Source organism: Notamacropus eugenii, chromosome 3, assembly GCF_028372415.1.
Source record: "Notamacropus eugenii isolate mMacEug1 chromosome 3, mMacEug1.pri_v2, whole genome shotgun sequence".
NCBI lineage: Eukaryota > Metazoa > Chordata > Mammalia > Diprotodontia > Macropodidae > Notamacropus > Notamacropus eugenii.
In genome coordinates this window covers 2254499-2264173 of record NC_092874.1, presented here as the reverse complement: position 1 = coordinate 2264173, position 9675 = coordinate 2254499, and the positions used below count along the sequence as shown (strand labels likewise).

General features: G+C 50.0%; 1 protein-coding gene across 3 annotated transcripts in view; it reads left to right on the top strand.

The window, feature by feature from the left end:
* The first annotated feature begins 8527 nt into the window (after nucleotides 1-8527).
* ICA1 (islet cell autoantigen 1) overlaps nucleotides 8528-9675 on the top strand; it is a 53650-nt gene continuing 52502 nt past the window's right edge. For 2 of the 3 annotated variants that reach the window (XM_072650780.1, XM_072650777.1), the window contains exon 1: nucleotides 8595-8948. The gene's annotated coding sequence lies outside the window, so the exon portion shown is untranslated. Of the gene's footprint in view, nucleotides 8949-9675 lie in introns of all 3 variants that reach the window. The other variant, XM_072650778.1, reaches the window with a different exon arrangement.

Below are 9675 nucleotides of genomic sequence, written 5' to 3'. Positions count from 1 at the left end.
ATGATTCCCTGTTCTTTAGATATCCAGAGGAAACAGAAATCAAAAATTTAATCTAACAAAATTATTGGTGACAGGCATTATGTCAATCAATCAACAGGTACTAATTGAGCACCTACTATGTGCCAGGGCCTAGGGAGACCAATTACAGGAAGATGGATTTAGAACTGGAAGGGGCATCCAAGAACACTAGTCCAGGTCCCTCATTTTATAAAGGAAGAGACTGAGGGTTCAAAGTCACTCACCAGTGAGTGACTGAGCAAGATATGATGGCCAATCCCATGGGATCCCAACCCAGCCTCTTTCTGCTGTCCCACAATCTCAGAATGTGAGTGCTAAGAGTGAGCTGGTTGGTCAGCTAGTCTGGCCATCTCATTCTAGGGATGAGCAAAATGAGTCCCAGGGCATTGTGACTTAGTCAAGTTCAAACGGAGAGGTAGCAGTGCTTGGCACAGAAGTGATATGTTCTTATGGGAGAGCCCTGAACCTTAAGTCAGACAATCTGGGTTCTAGGCTCAATCTGCTCTGGGCCTCAGTGTCAGCAGCATTTTGTTAAATGAAGGAGTTGTAAGAAATGACTTCTTGATATTCCTTCCAACTCCAAAGCTCTAGGACTCCAGCTAACTAAACCAAATGATCCTCTCATTCAACTTTCTTGATGACCTCTGGGCTTTGGTGAGAGTTCAGCACACTGCTGAAACCCAAGTTGGTCTCTGCTGAGACTTTCAAAATTACCCTGGTCTCTTGCTTCAGCCTCCCAGTCAGCTGGCTCCTGCCATGGTTAACCCTATGTCTACTGCTTCCAGGTCATGCACATGGACCTGTTTCTGACATCTGCCTGAGGCATAGTACTTGGCCCACTCAGGCTTGGGGATGGGGTCAGGGAGCAAGACCAATGGGATTTCCAACAGGAAGAGAACTGGTTGCTCTCTTTCCTGAGCTCATCACCCTTTCTCTTGCATGAAAACATAGTGAATCCAGAACAGGAAACTGTAAAGCAAGGCTTATGAACCTAAGGGCCACAACCAGATTTCAGGGAAGCTGTAAACTTAAGAGAAGGGAAAAAAATCTATCTTTCCTTGAACTAACTATTCTCTGAAATTTCTTGTTTCCCTCAATTATGAGGGGAGGTAACAAGCACTATTTTGTGGAAAGAAAAATACCAGCTTCACCAAACTGCCAACAGGGTCCATGACACCAAGAAGGATAAGAATCCTGGCTATAAAGGCCAGAAAATTTGTGGAAAAACTGAAAGGCAGGAAGGCTGTTCTAGAGGCATCACCATTTCTGTCTTCATCCACCATTCCTCTTACTGAGGCAACTTGGCATCATGGACAGAACTCTAGACTTGGAGCCAGGAAGACCTGAGCTCAAATCCTACCTCAGACACTTACTAGCTCTATGATCCAGGGTAAGTGTCACAGACCTCTCCCAAGCTCAGCTTTCCTACCTATTCCATGGGAACCATAATAGCTCCTACCTCACAGGGCTGTCATGAAGCCTAAATACTCTATCTAAAGACATGGCAGATTTTGGTGGGATGTAAAAACAAGTGAGGAGGAGGCACATGCATCCCACCTCCTGCTTCATGGATGATGCTAGTCTGTAGGGGCAGAGACAGCTTAAATGAACCAAAGCAACAAAAGAGGATGCTTCTCACCTGATCAGTCAAGAAGTGTCCTTGGGAAAGGGCTTACCATGAGTCAACACAGCACTACTGACCACTGGGGATACGAAAAAAGACAAAAGCAGGAACCTGGCCTCAAGGAGCTCACAGTCTGATGGAGAAAATATGGAGCTGAATGTGTACACATATAGAGTAAGTGGGAAAAGCCTGAGGGGGGAAAGCACTAGGATCTGGGCAGCCTGGGAAAGACTTCCCACAGAAGGCAGAGTCTGTGCTGTTATGGAGGAAGCCAGGGTTTCTTAGACGTGGAAGTTAGTGTAAAAGCATGGGAGAAGGGTGAGTCACCTGCCAGGAAGAACATGTAGCATTCACTCTTCTTTGGACCTCCAAATAGATGCTAGATGAAAGTTTACAAGTGGCTCTGTGGGGAGCCCTGGAGGCCAGGAGGACAAAGCCTTCCTGGAAATCAGCAGGACAGTGAGCTTAGAGCTCCAACCAAAGGAACAAGGGCTTATTTCTTTCTTTTACAAAATGATATTTGCTTTTTCTGACACTCATTTAATGTCATGGCTAGGAGTCCTCAAAGTTGTGGATGTTCCTGCTGCGCTCACTCAGGTGGAACCCTTTGGTCCTCAGTTGTCAGGGATAAACAAGGTGGGCAACCAATTACACAGGAAGAAAACAGTCCAGAGAAGTTAAATGGTTTGCCCAAGGTCACAGAGGAGACAAGCCCAGGGTCCAGCTCTTCTTCTTCGGCCAGCTCTCAGAGGGAAGAGAGCCAGCAGGACTCACTCCTAGATTGCGTCCAATGGGCAGTCCATGCTTTGGCAGGATTTTCCTCCTGGGCTAAAGCTTAAACAGGAGGGGATTCCTGAGCTAGGAGGGGCCTTAAAGAACATTTGTTCACACCCTTCATTTCATGGCTTTTAAATGGCTTGTCCGAGACCATACTTCTAGTTGTCAAGGAAGGCAGGATTAAAACCAGGGTCCCTAACTTCCAGTCCAGCAATCTTGTCAACCATCAGTCAACAAGGATTTACTAAGTGCTGTGTGTCAGTACTGTGCCAAGCACCGTTTTGGCCACAAAGAAAGACCCAGAATGGTCCCTGCCCTGAGGATGCTCCCTGCCTAATGGAGGAAGACAACATACAAACAATCATGTAAATACAAGATCCACAGAGAAAAAACTGGAGATAATCAATAGAGGACCACATAGCAGCAAACATTCTAGCACCCTCAGGGTGGCCTGCTAGCCCAGGTCCTTGGATCTGCTTTATAAAGGAAAGACAGCTTCGAAGGGGTTAACAATCCTTCTTTAATTAAACATGCATGTCATTTACTAGTTCAGGGGAAAGGTTAACACCCTGAACATGGAGAAAATACAAACAGAGAAAATAGCACAAAGATCAACAGACAGGGCTCCAACTGTCTGACAAAGTAACATACACACCACCAGATGAGGAAAGCACCAATACCATCTGAGTTGTGGGGGAGAGGGGAGGCTCTTAACAAATGGCTACTCAGAGTCACATCCAGAGAATCAAAAGGTCCTTCTCATAAGCAAAACTCACAAAGCAAAATGCCAACTTCCCAGTATATATAGCAAAGACTCAGCCCCTGATTGACTCAGAGTCAGTAGGCAAGAAACCCATGTGACTCAGCACAGCTGTGAACCATCAGGGTTCAAAGGAGATCAATCCCTCAGATGCTCACAATTTAGCCAGAGCCTAGGAAACTGAACTCCAAAAAGAAAACAACTAGAATACCACTTTGCTTGCTCTTACAGATGGGACATCTGAAAGAAAGTCAGGAGGTAGAGATAAGTTCAGACTGAATCCATAGTGTGAATAATAAATAGAACCAAAAGATCAGGACCAGAGTATGTCCAAGCCCTCTTCCCCCCCCCCATAAAACTGTCCTGCTGTAACAGCAAGCACCCTAGCATACCTAGGATGGCCTACTAGCACAGGTTCATAGATCTACTTTTCTTAAAGGAAAGCCACTTTTAAGGGGTCAACAATCTTTTTTAATTATATTCACTAGTTCAAGGGAAAGTCAGTACCCTGAACTTCAGAGAAAATACAAATAGAAAAAAATGCAGAGAAAATATAAGCAAAGAAATAAAGCCCAACAGGCAGGGCTCTACTGCCTGAATCAAAGCATAATTGCTATACACCTTACATACATCCCTAAATTGAGAGAGCCTTTACTTCTGAACAGTCGAAGGTCTGAACATGTGGCTACTATCTACCAGGGAATCACAAGGTCCTTTTCATAAGTAAGCCCCCAAACCAAAGCCTCACCTCAGAGCATATATGCAATTCTCAGAGTCAAAAGGTATCACGACCCTTGTAACTCAGTGCTTAATTAGAAATTAGCTAAAGGTGTGAAAACCTTCCGACAAACCAGCTTCCTCTAAGTAAGCTTCCCTTAATGGGCTCCATGTGAGACCTATTAATGGGGAGGGGGGAGGGGGAGGAGATCTTACATCTCATTAACATTACACCTACCTAGTCAACAGACCAGCTGTCCTCTCTCCCCTGGGCAGTCATTCTCCTAGCTAAACATCGCTAGTTCCTTCACCTGACTGACATCAGCCTGATGTCAGGGACTGGATGCCCTTCACCCTCCCATCTACCCTTCTCCAAATGCTCACCAGCTTACTGTTATCCTTCCATTTGGAGAAATACACTTTACGAAGGACAGCAATAAACTAGGGGGTGCTCAGAGAAGCGTAGTGTGCCTGGAGCTCACACCCTATGAGGCTCAGCTGGAGGAAATGGGACTATCTAATCTGAAGAGGACAAGGCTCAGGGGAAACGATTGTGCCCCGTTCTGCTTGGCCCCAGAAGGCTGAACCAGGAGTGACAGACCACGGGAGGTGTAGGGAGGCTAATTTAGCCTTAACATCAGGAATATCTTCCACATCATTAGAAATACCCCATAGCAGAATGGGCAGCTTTCATGAGGTGGTGAGCTACCTGTCATTGGAAAATACCCAACAAAGGCTGGATGATCAATTGCCATTTATGTTGTAAAAGAGACTTCCACAGGTGCAGTTTGGACCTGAGTCGGGAGCCAGACTCAGTTCCATTTCAGAGATTCTGTGATGGTGCAAGAGGATGCACTGGCTAGCCTTACGCTAAGTAGTTAATTTAACCTGACAGGGGTCAGTGAGACTTGGGGAGACAGGGTTTAGAATGGAAATTTGTAGGTTCTGGAAGGGCTTTCCTTATTCAAAAGGCATAGACTATATAAAAGAGGATGGAGTCTAAGAGGATACACTCATGTGAGGAAAATTGGGAAGTAGAATGGAGAAGCATGGCAGTGTGCATCTGGGTGAGGGTCAATGGATGTAGAAACAGATGCTGTATTTTTGCATTTAGGGTTAGAGCACCTGGACAAGAGACAGACGGGGAAGAGTGGGGAAAAGAGATCCCCAACCTAGCATGGACGTGGTGGTTAGCACAGTGCGTGGCACATAGTAGGTGTTTAATAAACATTGCTTGGATGACTGAGACAGCACACCCAATGAATAAGAGCTGCCAGCTTTCCAGATGTGGTCCATCACAGAGAAGCCCTTCCTAGCCATTACAGAAATGACAAAGGGAATGCCCCATATTGCCTCTGAGCAATAGCAGTGATTACTTGCTAAAGAAGCTGTGAAAAGACATGTCAGATCTGATGTCTAGTGGATGTGAAATGGGCTGCCTCGAGGTGGGGAGTCCTCAAGCACAGGTTAGAAAATACTCACCAGAAATGTCATCAAAGGATTCCTTCAAAGGAAGGGTTAGACCAGGTGGCCAAGAAATCCCTGCCAGCTCTCAGGGTCTGTGGAGAGCTGAGGCATGTTTGAGGTACTCGCTCTCACTGAGCCAACACTGCTCTCTCAAGTAGTGATGCTCAGGTGAGGCACAGCAGGAATCAGTATGAACACCACCACCTAGGAACCGGGGCAGGTGGGACTTTGGAACCAGAAGACATCATCGTTTCTCCCTCTGATACTTCCCACTGTATAACCCTGAGCAAATGCTTCAGCTCTGGAGTCAATAGAATGGGAGAGTCAACTCAGTGACCATGGAGGCCCCAAACTCAAGGTCTAAGATCCTGTGTCTGTCCTGCCCCATCTCCCCACTCTGGGGAAGATCACCTCACCCAAAGGCATATTACCATCAGCATATTAGAACTTTCATGGGACAGGCAATCACAGGGTGGTCAGAAGAAATGATACAAGGATATTCTCAAGGTCTCTCTCAAGAACTTTGGATTTGACTGCAACATGGGAGACACTGGCGCAGGACCGCTCAGCATGGCATGCCCACATCAGAAAGGGCACTGTGCTCTTTGAGCAAAGCAGAATTGAGACAGCACAAAGTAAACGCAGGATGCACACATTTGGGATATCCACCCCAAATATTCATATGGACTATCTGTGCCCAAGCTGTGGTAGAGCATTCCGAGCTCAAGTCTGATCAGCCACAGTTAGATACACTGAAATTTCACGTTATCATGGTCATGTCATTTTGGTCCTCTTCAAAAATGAAGGACAACCACCACCAACCATTGTCATCAGGATCCTAAGCCTCCCCTCTGGTGGCCCAGCCCATAGAGCATGCATGAATAGGCACAAAGACCTATGTCTGAATTCCACTTCAGACTTTTCCTAGCTCTGTGATCCTCAGGAAGTTCTTTATTTTTCTTCAGTTTCAGTTTCCTAATGTAAACTAAGAGGTAGAAGAAGAATGGTGTCTACTTCAGAGGCTTGTTGTGAGCCTGATGGGAAATCTGTTTTGCTTAACTAGGTCTTTTTGTTACAAGAGTTTTCTTACTCTTTTTTTTCCTCTTCCTCCAATGAGAGGAGAGACAAGAGGAGGAAATCCATTTTGTGAATTAAAGACATTAAGCTAAAATAACAAACGCTCGCTGAGTAACCCAAGGAGCCCCCAGTTCCCTTCCAGGATTTTGTCTCTTGTGAACTTGGATTCATCTTGACAGTTTCTTCTTCCTCCAGTCTAATTATTCTCTATTGTATCTAGATTGGCAGATAGGCATTGATAGCTTTCTCTCCACCCCCATTTTTAAGGCCTTTTTCTGAGGGCTTTTGCCAAGGTTCCCCTGGCTTTCTCCAAACCTAGTTATGGTGCTCTACAAGAAGCCTTTCCTGCTTCCCTCGATGCTCATGCCTTCCTGCTATCCATCACCAACCATTTTTCCTGCTTGTATCTTGTATGTGCTTGGTTGTCTGCAGGTTATCTCCCTCGTCAGACTGGGAGGGCCCAGAGGCAGGGACTGGCTTTTGCCTTTCTTAGCACAGCACCTGACACACAGTAAGTAAGCATTTAGTAAATCCTGGGAAGCTGACACTTGTGAGACAGCCGATAACCACGTGCTCACCACCTTCTGCTAATAGCTGCTGGCATTTATATAACACTTTGAGGGCTTTCCATATGTTATCTCATTTGATCCTTGCTTATGTTATTCAGTTGTTTCAATCTTGTCTGACCACTCCCGGTGCTATGTGCAGTTTTCTTGGCAAAGATACTGGAGTGGTTTGCCATTTCCTTCTCCATATTGGATCCTTACAATAACTCTCTAAGGAAGGTGCTATTATTACCTTCATTTTGCAGAAAAAGAAACTGAGACTGAGAGAGATTCAGGGCCACACAGCCAGCTACTGTCTGAGCCAGGATTCTGACTTGGGGCTTCCTGATCCCAAGCCTATCCATCATGGCACCCAGCTGCACTCCATTCCTGGCAAGGCATCTATCAACCCTCTATTTTAAACCCTGGCCCAGAAATCCAAATCCCTTATGAGAAAGCACTTTCTTAGGCAACTGTGATGAAGAAGAAGCTGTGTTCCATCCAGGCAGGGTGGCCATCCACTGTGAAAGCCCAGAAATGGGCATAAAGTGTCACGTGTGAGGAGCGGAGAACAATTCAGATGGTCTAGAGAACACAATGCCTAGTAAGGCTGGAGTGGTTGCTTGGGCCAGATTTGAAGGGCTTTGAACACTAAACTGAGGCTGTCCTGTTTGAACTAGAAGCCAGCAGAGCTCTGCTTACGAGGATAGCACCAGGTGCCACTCCAGTGGTAACAAACTCAAGTAGAAACAGGGCCAGCACACTATGCACAAAGACCCCAGGAGCCCCCAGGGGGTGGGTTTGTAAGGAGCCAAGCACTGAGTGGGCACTTCCAAGATTCTTGTTGGATTCAGTTGCAGGTGGGAAACACCACCCCACCCACCCTCACATAGACACATATACACACACCACCACCAAGCCTTTTCTACCTTTTGAGGAAAGAATCCCAGCCAGCTTCACCCCATAGCCCCCAATATTTACCCTCAGGGAGAGCCTTTGGGCCCAGGTAAGGAATGTGAGAGGAGGAGGAGGAGAGGAAGGAGGGAGGATCAAAGACAGGATGTGAGGGGCTCTTCCAACCTTTCTGCCATGGTTTGGTGTTTGACCTGGGGGAGCCCCCAGACCTGGCAATGAGAGAATGGGAAACAGGTGGCTGCTGGGATCCCAGGGACAATCCAAAGGTCCCACTGCAACCTGCCATCCCAATTATGTTCCCAAAAGGGCCAGGAGAGGTGACACAGCCACGTGCTGCCCCCACACACTCATTCACAAATATTGGCACACACGGAAGCCCCAGGGTCTGCTCTCACAGACTGTGCACACACATGCACATATGTACGCATGGGGGGGGGAGAGGGACAGAGATCCGTGCTCCCCCACCAGAGCACAGGAGTGCAGGTCAGTCCACAAGCATTTTCATTAAGCGCTTACTGTGTCACACACACACACACACACACACACACACGCGTGCGATTGTGACGCACGCATCTACTAACCCAGAACACCTGGCTGTGGAGGTGGGGAAAGGGGGGAGGGGAAGGAGAGGGGGCCCGCCCAGTGGGTGGGGCCTCTGGGGCTCTCAGGGGACAGCGGCCAGGGCCTGCGGGCTTTGAGTGAGTGTTCCTCGGCCCCGCCCCGCCAGGTGCAGGTGAGCGAGCCCCCTGCGCTCTCTCCGCTGGGGCCCCCTCACCGGGGGGCCTTTGGGGGATCGGGGCGGCCCGCGCTGCCCGGGAGCCCCACCCTCCCCCCTTCCCGACGCGCCTCGCACATCCCCCTCCTCCTCTTCCTGCCGATGCCAGGGCTGCCGCTCCTGCCACGGATCGCGCTGACGCCAGCGGGCCGGCCCGCGGAGGCACCGGGCTGCCAGGCAGCTGGCGGGCCCGATCCGGGCGCTCCGCTGCGCGGGCGGAGGGGGGACGGAGGGCCGGGCCGGGAGCCGGGACCCCCCAGCCGGCTGGGGCAGGTGAGGCACAAGGGCCCGCGGGGAGGGCTCTCTTCTACCTTCCTGCTCCATCGGGAGCCCGGGGCGGGGGCATCACCGCGGAGCCTCCGGGCCGGCCTGGAGGGGCGGGGGCTTCAGTGCTCTCCGCCCGCGGCCCGGCTGGGTGCGCCGCCGCACCTGCTGCCACCTGGCTGGGCTCGGGCCGCCGGGCATCTTCTCGGGGAGGAAGGAGGCCATTCCGATGGGGCTGAGCCTCCAGGGCCGACGCTGCCTTTCCTGCTGCCAGCTGGGGCCTGGCCTTGCAGCCGCCAATCCGGCAGGCTTGCTTTGACCCGGGCACGTCCCGCTCCCAAGGCAGCCCCAGCCCCCTCCCCACCCCCGGCTGCATCGCGGGCACAGAGGCGGAGGCGCCCAAGGCCGTGGCCCAGCGGGGCAGCTGGGAATGGTGGAGGCAGAGCTGCCTGGGGCCAGCTGTTGGGTTGGGGGTGGGGGTCTTGGTCCCCTCTCCTTGGAAACCATGCCAGGACGAAGCTGTCCGCCAGCCGGTCACTCTGGGTGTAGGGGTGCCTTGGGGGAGGGGGATGCAGGATCCTTCAGAGAGGTGGGAGGCCTGGGCCCCAGTGACCCAGGGTACTGGGAAAGTACAGCTACTGGGAGGACTGCGGTCCGTGCCCAGGCTGCAGGGAGAGCCCTGGAAGGGAAGGAAGGAAGGAAGGGAGGGACTACCGGCTGAAGGGCGGGAGGCTTC